This window comes from Dama dama, chromosome 13, assembly GCF_033118175.1.
Source record: "Dama dama isolate Ldn47 chromosome 13, ASM3311817v1, whole genome shotgun sequence".
Taxonomy (NCBI): domain Eukaryota; kingdom Metazoa; phylum Chordata; class Mammalia; order Artiodactyla; family Cervidae; genus Dama; species Dama dama.
This window is the reverse complement of record NC_083693.1, coordinates 37,651,783-37,660,895: the sequence shown is the minus strand read 5'-3', so window position 1 is coordinate 37,660,895 and position 9,113 is coordinate 37,651,783. Positions and strand designations below refer to the sequence as shown.

At 38.3% G+C, this 9,113-nt stretch overlaps 1 non-coding gene across 1 annotated transcript; it reads left to right on the top strand.

Moving 5' to 3' along the window:
- The first annotated feature begins 1,016 nt into the window (after window positions 1-1,016).
- Window positions 1,017-1,139, top strand: LOC133068731 (small nucleolar RNA SNORA26). The gene has a single exon (XR_009695683.1). It is a non-coding gene; the product is annotated as a small nucleolar RNA SNORA26 (small nucleolar RNA).
- The last annotated feature ends 7,974 nt before the right edge of the window (window positions 1,140-9,113 follow it).

The window sequence follows — 9,113 nt, the reverse complement described above, 5'->3', positions numbered from 1 at the left end:
AAGAAACATATTATGAACAAGTTACCTTCAATATAAATAAAACAAATAGCTCAATATCCAAACTCTGGATAAAATAAGGAAATAGATAATGAGTTGGAAGAAAGATGCTGTAGTAAAAATGCCCATGAAGCCAAGATATACATCAGAGTCAAAGAAATTTATTTATTTATTTATTTATTTTGAGGTTTAGAAATTTTATTAGGTATCAAGGCTGAGGAATTTCTCCTACAATAATTTTTTTTTCATTTATTTTTATTAGAGGCTAATTACTTTACAATATTGTAGTGGTTTTTGCCATACATTGACATGAACCAGCCATGGACAAAGAAATTTAAACATGTTAATTGGCTGCTAATCTGTCAGCATTTTAAGTTTTCCTTCAAATTTCCCACTGAGCATTCTATTTTTCATCACTCTGTGCCTGTGGTAGTTATGAAATTCATAACCAGATTCACAGGGTTTACACTGGCAGAGAGAGGTTGGGATTCAGCAATGGAAATGAAAAACAACATTTTTTTTCTTCAAAATTTCTTGAATTTACCATGGGGTAACTCATTTATTTACATCATCTGATGTGAATAGCCAATTCATTGGAAAAGTCCCTGATGCTGGGAAAGATTGAGGGCAGAAGGAGAAGAGAGAATCAGAAAATGAGATGGCTGGATGGCATCACCAATGCAATGGACGTGAACTTGGGCAAACTCTGGGAGATGGTGAAGGACAGGGAAGCCTGGTGTGCTGCAGTCCATGGGGTCGCAAAGAGTCAGACCAGACTTGGCGACTGAACAACAACATCAACTCATTTAACAAGATACTCTAATAGTAACACAATAGAGAAGGCTGACCAGGGCAACAGCCAATAAGTAGCAAATTGCCAGCAACTCTACAATCTGTCCTCCTATCTCCATCTAGCCACTCAAATTCAAAAGTAAATATACCTGAACCATAAGCCAAAGTATTTCTTAAAATATAAAAACAAAAAGAGATGTAAAAGAATAGTAAACACGCCCTTTCCAGTGCCCTTTTAAGGCTGACGCAGTGCCTTCAGAGGCTAACACAGGAGGGTAAAGAAAGTCTCCATAAAACCCAGAGAAGAGATTTTTAGAACTCCTCTCTGGATCCTGTCTGGAGTCACAACTGAACTGGAAGATTTTAAGTCTTAGCACTTACTAGTATGTGTATAGTTAATACCAAAGTCATTAAATTTAAACTTGACCTTCGGTTTGACAATTTAAAAAAAAAAAAAAGAATAGTAAACACTGGGCATGGTACAATCACTCTTTGTGACCTCATGGACTGTACAGTCCATGGAATTCTCCAGGCCAGAATACTGGAGTGGGTAGCCTTTCCCTTCTCCAGGGCATCTTCCCAACCTAGGGATCGAACCCAGGTCTCCAACATTGCAGGTGGATTCTTTACCAACTGAGCCACAAGGGAAGCCCAAGAATACTGGAGACGGTAGCCCACCCCTTCTCCAGCAGATCTTCCCAACCCAGGAATCAAACCGGTGTCTCCTGAATTGCAGGGATATTCTGGGCTATCAGGGAAGCCCATGGTACATCACACGCAAATCAAATCTGAGAAACAGTAACACAAAGCATTCTGAAGTACCTAGAGGTGGCTCCAGACAGACTGCCATACTTTGAAGCAGGGCCTCTGTCTCTCAGCGTTTATAATCCAGGTCAGAGTCATCCTAAACTGGTTCTTCTGCTGTGTATCAGCCTACAAAAGTAGATGCCAGAGAGAAAAGTGCATAACAGAGCTAAATGTATGCTTCTCCTGGATGAAACTGAAAATGATAAATGCATGGCAGCAGAGACCAGGCAAAAGTCCTAAAGAGATATAATCATGGGTAGAAAGGATGAAAAACATTATAACTGCTCCATTTAGTAATTACTAATCCAGTACTTTTCTTTGGGTTGAAGGCTTTTTCCTGCTTCTACCACCGATACCAGAGTTTTCCTCATTGAGTTTCAGAAGAAACAGTCAAGATAAAAATTTTCTAACTGGGATGTGGATTTTAAACAAAAATTCTGCCTGGTATTTTTTAGATCCCATGTCCGTTCTGGGAAGACATATTACTAGTTCGTGATGAGGGTGTGTTTATAATATTGATGGCTCACATTTGGGATTATACCAAATCCAAATTATGTTTATTAAGGCATGTGAACAATACTTATGTAAGTAACGTTACTTAATTCTAATTTTCCTAGGCTTACATTACACATATTAATTCAAATGAGAAAATTACACATGTAGAAAAATATAAAACAAAAAGTCATTTTGAAGAGAGACATTCTTTTCCACTAAGAACACACTGCCTTAAAAGCACATGTGTGTAAGCCTCTGACAGTAACATCCTATGCTCGGTTTGTCTTTTTATAGGATAGAAACAAGTCAAAATACAGGTTAAAGAAGGTTACTAGTGGAATTCCGGGGTGGGGGAGGGGAGCGGAATTAAATACTCAGGTTTCTTTTCTTTTTCATAACAAATTATGACTTAAAGCATTTGCCCCACATCTGAAACACGTAACATCCTATTTGACATGCAGCCACCTCACAACAAGGCTTTGTGAGTTTCCAGGAGTGAGGGTGTTGTGGTCAAAAGCCAATTATCCACTTACTAGACACACCTTCCTCCCCAGGGGCAAACTGGACTCCCTAACAGACATTATCTCTTTCGGGAGTGCAAAGTATGTTGTAAAGCAGTGAAGCATAATTTCCATGGTGGCCTCTAAAGCAGAAAGAGTTGACGCAACTTTGACTCTCAGATGGTATACCTATACCCTGACCACAAGCAAAACACATCTTTGCACATAGTGTTGGGCTCTGTTACTATTCAGCACAGGCTTAGAATACGCTCAGGTATTTAAGTCTATCTGTCATCAGAGGAGAAACTCCCTTTATGAGTTTCCTTTATGGATCAATAAGGTAGAAGAAGCAGGCTCTCTCATGTAACCCATGAGAATTCTGAAATGGCAGTTTAATCTTGGAAGATATGAATGCTCACTCTCCCAAATGTAACATTTAAACTAACAAAGTTCCAAAGTTTATGCATACAACAGAGGCAAAGACAGAACTAAAATAAGAAGTAACGATCTATATCAACATTCACCTATCGTAAAGTTGAAAGAAGGATTGAAAAGGGGGCAGGGGAATGACAGAAAAGGGAATCACCACTGTCACCTCTGAATACAAAAGGAAAAAAAAAAAACCCAAGGAAGCCAATACGGAATAGCATGTGAAGAGTTAGCATGCGACAGTGAAGAGTTAAGCCATAACTGGACTGTCAGCTTCACTGAGACCAGATACATGTTTACTTTGTTTACCCTTAGATCCTCACATCTAGAAGTCAATGCTCAATTAAGAAATGTATTCAATGAATAAATGTTCTGCCTTTGGAAATTGTTATTCTATAGCTGTCGAATCTAAGAATTATATACCCTTTGGGACATTCCCACCAGCTATACCCGCTTCAGAAAGCTCCTTTAAAACACCATCTTGACAAAGCATCATCTAAACTACCAGCAACCCAGTGAGTGCTCATGACAAAACCATTTCTATATTCCAGCAACAACAACAACAAAAATCTGACCTTTCTTCATCCTTTCAAGGACAGCAGGTGCTAGTGGTAATGAACATGAGAAGTTCTAATGAAGCTCATATACAGTGAACAGAAAAAGATCTGTCTAGTTGTTTCCTTTTGAATAAACTTAAGGCATATTATCTATAACTTTCTGTAACTTTCTATCATGTATGTCCTATGCAGAAAGGCACAGGTGGCTCAGATGATAAAGAATCTCCCTGCAATACAGGAGACTTGGACTCGATCCATGGGTCAGTAAGATCTCCTGGAGAAGGAAATGGCATGGACAACAGCAAATATCTCCAAAGAAAAGCATTATGCTCACTGTCATGGGCAAATAAACTATGGCATCAGTCAAAGAGTAATGTACCAAGAGAATGCCAGGAGGATAGAGGGCAATGCAATTATGTTTTACTTTACTGAAAAATAATTTGTTAGAAAACATCTTTTTACCTTGGTCTCTCAGCCTTATAGTGGAAACAGCACTTAGCTTGTAAGTCTTCAAATTACATTCTTTTATCCTTTAAAGAAAAACTCTTGATGAGGGAAGCAGGTCTGATGTCTATACACATATCATATCACACTATACAAACTGTCCTTAGAAAACTACTCATGTGGCATCTGGTTTTTGTACAAGATGTAGGCTATTTCTACACTGCCACAACAAATTGCAGAATTAAAAAATAAACTACTTTTGGATTGAGATAGTAGGGAAAAAAACATGATATGACAGAAAGGCACTGAACTGGGAATCAAGAGTCCTGGATTCCACTCCAACACACTGCTAGTGGGAATGTAAGCTGATGCAGCTGCCATGGAAAACAGTACAGAGTTTGCCCAGAAAACTAAAGTAGAATTACTATGTGATCCAGCAATCCTAATCCTGGGAATACACCCAAGATAAAACTATAATCCAGAAAAATACAGGAACCCCTATGTTCACAGCAGCACTGTTAACAGTAGCCAAGACATGGAAACAACCTAAATGACCATCAACAAATGAATGGATAAAGAAGATGTGGTACATATATACAATGTAATATTACTCCATCATTAAAAAAATGAAAGAATTCCATTTGCACCAACATGTAGGGTCTTAGAGATTATCATACTAAATAAGTCAGAAAGACAAATAACACGGTATCACTGAACATGGAATCTAAAATAGGGCACAAATGAACCTATTTACAAAGCAGAATAGACTCATAAGAGAACAGACTGTGATTGCTAGGAGGAACAGGGGAGGGAAAGGGATGAACTGGGAGCTTGTGGTTGCTAAATGCAAATGACTACATTCAGAATGGATGAACAACAAGGTCCTAAGGTACAGCACAGGGAACTATAATGCAAACCCTGTGATAAACCATAATGAAAAAGAATATACAAAAGAATGTCTATATGTGTATAACTAGTCACTTTGTATAGCAGAGATTGGCACAACATTATAAAACAACCATATGTCAATAAAAATTTTTTTAACTATTTTAGAACAGAAAAAGAATACTTTATAATTTCTTTAGAAATAGTGAAAGCAACTGAGAGAAGATTTAGAAATAATGACTCTTTCATTATAGTGTGCTTATTAAATTGTCTAAAGATGAGAGAAAAAAAAGAAAAAGCAGAGTCCTGGATTTCGGGTCTCGCAGGCAGAAAAGCTCTACTTCCACTCCGGGTCTCTACTGCCTTACTGGCATGAAGAGGGGCCTCAAAGGAAGACCAGTAACATTCCTTCTAGATGTCATGTCTCCTATGGCAGGGCCTGCTATACTATCCCCACTCTCACTAAGGGAAATAGAGCTCTCCCTTCAGCAGACCCAGGCTTCTTATTTACTCTGACAAATACACACTCAGGAAATAATGGTAGTCCACTGCATCATTTTCTGTTTTCCTCCTAAAATGTTCTGGCCAGTCGTTTTTCTAAAACCTTCCCACGACACTAACACTTACTAGTGTTAGTCGCTTCAGTCGTGTCTGACTCTTTTCGACACCATGGACTGTAGCCGGCCAGGCTCGCCTGTCCGTGGGATTCCTCAGGCAAGAATACTGGAGTGGGTTGTCACTTCCTCCTCCAGGGGATCTTCCTGACCCAGGGATTGAGCCTACGTCTCCCACACTGCAGGCAGATTCTTTACACTTATTAAGGAGCAACTATATCCCAGGTATTGTTGAGTGTTTTATAAGACTAACTTCTTTAAACCTCATGACTGCACACTGCTATTCCCAAGTCAAGCATAGTGATCTGAGACCCTGAAATGGAGAGATATCACAGACTATTTTCAGAGTTCTGTCCAAGTCTGGGGTTGGGGTAAACCTGGGGTTGGGGACCTCTAGACCAAAGGCTATCTACCATTTATGTGGTACCTGACCAGTACACAGCAGATGGCAATGGCCTTACTACTCTGAGTATGTTAGACATCACTCATTTTATTCAGGTATCATAAAAGCGTTCTTTTACAGGCTCCTCTTTATCCATCTGACCAGCCTCTTGGAATCAAGTGGTTTTCCTTTCCCCTACAACACCTCAGCACCCGGTACTTGTGTCTTTCATTTCTCTCTCCTCGTTCTTCTTTTTCAACTCCTCTTCCTCCTTTCTCCACTCCCTTTCCTTCATTTTCCACTCCTCATCATCCTTTTTCCTCTCCTCTTTCTTCTGTTTCCAATGTCCCCTTTGCTGTGGCTAAGTGCTATTTTTTGCGCTGTAGCTCAGCTTTTAACTCACTTTTGTTAGACATCTATTTCCTTTGAGTAAAAGAAGAAAAAAGTGAATACACAAAATAACTTTTCTGTATTATCATTGCAAAAATCATTCAAAAGGAAATCAAGCTTGAAAATAGAATTTTGGGGCAGTAAAAGATTGTACATCCTAGCCTCTGTTGAAGAATCCAGTAAATTAAGTTTGATCTGGTCTCCCTCTATATAAAATGATCCCTTTTCTCATACATATAAATATCTGAAAAAAATACAATGTTATAGTCTACTCTGGCCTGAAGAATAATATCAACTTACTTTAGAAGAGGACTGAGCAACTGAACACATTTTTCTATACAAGTTTCTTAACAAGTATACAAAAAGTAAATGATAAAAGAATCAAAAAGAACAATTATCATCATTTCCAATTTAGACAAGAAGGGACCCAGTCATCCTCACACTGAGAAAAGAAAATGGGCTGTCATAAACTCTAGAGACATGCCCTACTCAAATTTCTGTGGCTCAGTAAACATTCCTCCACTGAGCTTGGGCACATAGGGATTTCATTCTGTCCAACATTATACACATCAGTGAAGATAGCCACTGAAGACCTAACATGTTAATCTTCTTTTCCTGTAAAACTCCTCCTGAACTATCACAGTTAATTTCATCTCCATGCAACCTTATCTCTATAAAAATTTTATTTGCATAATGAATGCAATATTGATTATCCTGGTACTTTCTCTTTTCAATGCAAAAGATGTTTGTGAACACATGAACTAAGAGATAACACCATGACATGTTCTTGGGAAAATTTATCTGAAAGAGATTTTTTAATCTTAATGGTGAGGATGATCCTAGTGGTGATGGTACCAGAAATTTCAAATAAAGTGAGTTTGGAAAAGACTCTCATCAATGATCAGTGATTATATTTGTCTCTTTTCTGCTTTCAATTGGAAACTAACAAATGGAAGCACTGAGAAATAAAGAACCCTTCTCCAACCCAAATGAATAGGAAATAGGCAATCTTCCAGAAAAATAATTCAGAGGAATGAAAGTAAAGATGATCCAAAATCTTGGAAAGAAAATGGAGGCATGGATAGAGAAGATACAAGAAATGTTTAACAAGGAGTTTGAAGAATTAAAGAATAAGCAATCAATAATGCAATAACTGAAATAAAAAATGCACTGAAGAAACCATGGTTGAAAAAGACACATGTACCCAAGTGTTCATTGCAGGACTATTTACAACAACTAGGACATGGAAACAACCTAAATGTCCATCAACAGAGGCATGGATAAAGAAGTTGTGATACATGTATACAATGGAATATTACTCAGCCATAAAAAAGGAATGCATTTGTGTCAGTGCTAATGAAGTGGATAAACCTAGAGCCTATTCCACTGAGTAAAGTAAAGTAAGAAAGAGAAAAATAAATACTCTGTATTAACGCATACATAGGGAATCTAGAAAGATGATACTGAAGAATCTATTTGCAGGTCAGCAATGGAGACAAAGACACACAGAACAGACTGAAGGACACAGGGGCATGGGAAAGGAAAGGGTGGAATGAGTGGAGAGAGTAGTGTGGAAACATATACACTATTATATGTAAAACAGACAGCCAGTGGGAATTAGCTGAATGACTCAGGAAACGCAAACCAGGGCTCTATGACAACCTGGAGGAGTGGGATGGGATGAGGGGTGGGAGGGAGGTTTTTAAGTAGAAGGGTGCATATGTTTACCTATGGCTGATTCATGTTGATGTATGGCAGAAACAACACAATATTGTAAAGCAATTATCTTTCAACTAAACATAAGTAAATTAAGCAAAAAAATTCACCGGAGGAAACCAACAGTAGAGTAACTGAGGCAAAAGAATGCATAAGTGAGCTGCAAGACAGAATGGTGGAAATAACTGAAACAGAGCACAATAAACAAAAAAGAATAAAAAATAATGAGGACACTCTCAGAGACCTACAGGACAACATTAAACATAACAACATTCAAGTCATAAGGGTCCCAGAAGAGAAAGACAAAAGGAAAGGCCATGAGAAAATATTTGAGGAGATTATAGTTGAAAACTTCCCTAAAATGGGAAGGGAAATAGCCACCCAAGTCCACAAAGCCCAGGAGTCCCATATAGGATAAACCCAAAGAAAAACATGCCAAGACACATATCAAACTAAGAAAAATTAAATACAAAGAAAAATATTAAAAGCAGCAAGGGAAAAGCAACAAATAACATACAAGGAAATACAAGCCCAAAAGGCTACCAGCTGATCTTTCAACAGAAACTCTACAGGCTAGAAGGGAATGGCAGAACATACTTAAAGTGATGAAAGGGGAAAACCTACAACCAAGATTGCTTTTTCCAGCCAGGATCTCATTCAGATTCATAGAAAAAATCAAAAGCTTTATAGAAAAGCAAAAGCTAACAGAATTCAACACCACCAAACCCTTATGGCAGAAAGCGAAGAAGAACTAAAAGGCCTCTTAATGAAAGAGGAGAGTGAAAAAAATTGGCTTAAAGCTCAACATTCAGAAAACTAAGATCATGGCATCTGGTCCCATCACTTCATGGCAAACAGATGGGGAAACAGTGGCTGACTTTATTTTTCTGGGCTCCAAAATCACTGCAGATGGTGATTGCAGCCATGAAATTGAAAGACGCTTACTCCTTGGAAGGATAGTTATGACTCACCTAGACAGCATGTTAAAAAGCAGAGACATTACTTTGTCAACAAAGGTCCGTCTAGTCAAGGCTATGGTGTTTTTCCAGTAGTCTTCTATGGATGTGAGAGTTGGACTATAAAGAAGGCTGAGTGCTGAAGAATC